The sequence below is a fragment of the Neofelis nebulosa genome, chromosome 2 (genome assembly GCF_028018385.1).
Source record: "Neofelis nebulosa isolate mNeoNeb1 chromosome 2, mNeoNeb1.pri, whole genome shotgun sequence".
NCBI classification, from domain to species: domain Eukaryota; kingdom Metazoa; phylum Chordata; class Mammalia; order Carnivora; family Felidae; genus Neofelis; species Neofelis nebulosa.
In genome coordinates, this window is record NC_080783.1 from 72,522,716 (window position 1) to 72,523,876 (window position 1,161).

The 1,161-nt window shown below is 40.1% G+C and overlaps 1 pseudogene; it reads left to right on the top strand.

The window, feature by feature from the left end:
* The first annotated feature begins 227 nt into the window (after nucleotides 1–227).
* Nucleotides 228–659, top strand: LOC131493010 (small ribosomal subunit protein uS12-like; annotated as a pseudogene).
* Nucleotides 660–1,161: the final 502 nt, after the last annotated feature.

Genomic DNA, 1,161 nt, shown 5'->3' on the forward strand with positions numbered 1-1,161 from the left:
GAAACTAGATGATAGCTATGTGCAGGTTCATTATCTTATTCTATTTTTGAGTATGTTTAAATTTTTCCATAATAGGTTTTTAAAAGTCGAAACAAAAGGGCACCTGACTGGCTCAGTCGGTGGAGCATGCAACTCTTGATTTCAGGGTTGTGAGTCTGAGCCCCACGTTGGGTGCAGAGATTACTTAAAAAAGAATAACTTTCGCTCAGGCTCACGGTGCCAGCAGTATGGGCAAGTGTCGCAGTCTTCATACTCCCAGGAAGCTCCACAGCCACCGACAAGATCAGAAGTGGCATGATAAACACCACAAGAAAGCCCATTTCAGCACAGCCCTGAAGGCCAGCCCTTTCGGAGGCGCTTCCCATGCAAAGGGAATTGTGCTGGAAATAACAGAGGTTGAAGCCAAACAGCCAAATTCTGCCACATCAGGAAATGTGTCAGAGTCCAGCTGATCAAAAAGGGAAAAAATCACAGCCTTTGTACCCAGTGATGGCTGCTTGAATTTTACTGAGGAAAATCATGAGGTTCCAGTTGCTAGATTTGGTCACAAAGGTCATGCTATCAGTAACATTCCTGGAGCTTGCTTTAAGGTTGTCAAAGTAACCAGTGTCTCTCTTTGGGCCTTATACTAAGGCAAGAGGGAAAAACAAAGAACGTAAGTTTTGATGGTGACAAATATGACAAAAATAAGTTTTCATATGCCAAAAAACCATAATAATAAAATAAAACGCATTTTTTAAAAGACAAAAAAAGAAAATATGCATCTTCTGCTAAGTAAAACTTTAAGAAATTAAGTTCTACTAATAGTTATTACATGAGTTAAAATATTACACGTAATAATCCATAAGTAAATATACATATATGGGAATCATTCAAAAAATTACTGATTGAATACACAATTTAAAAGGTTTGGGAACTGGGGCTCCTGGGTGGCTCAGTTGGTTAAGCATCTGACTCTTGATTTCAGTTCAGGTCATGGTCTCAGGGTTTGTGAGTTCGAGTCCTGTATCAGACTCTGAGCTCACAGCATGGACCTGCTTGGGACTCTCTCTCTCTCTCTCTCTCTCTCTCTCTCTCTGCCCCTCCTACACTCCTTCTCTCTCTCTCTCTCAAAATAAATAAACTTTAAAAAAAAAAGGTTTGGAAACCACTGACTTAAAC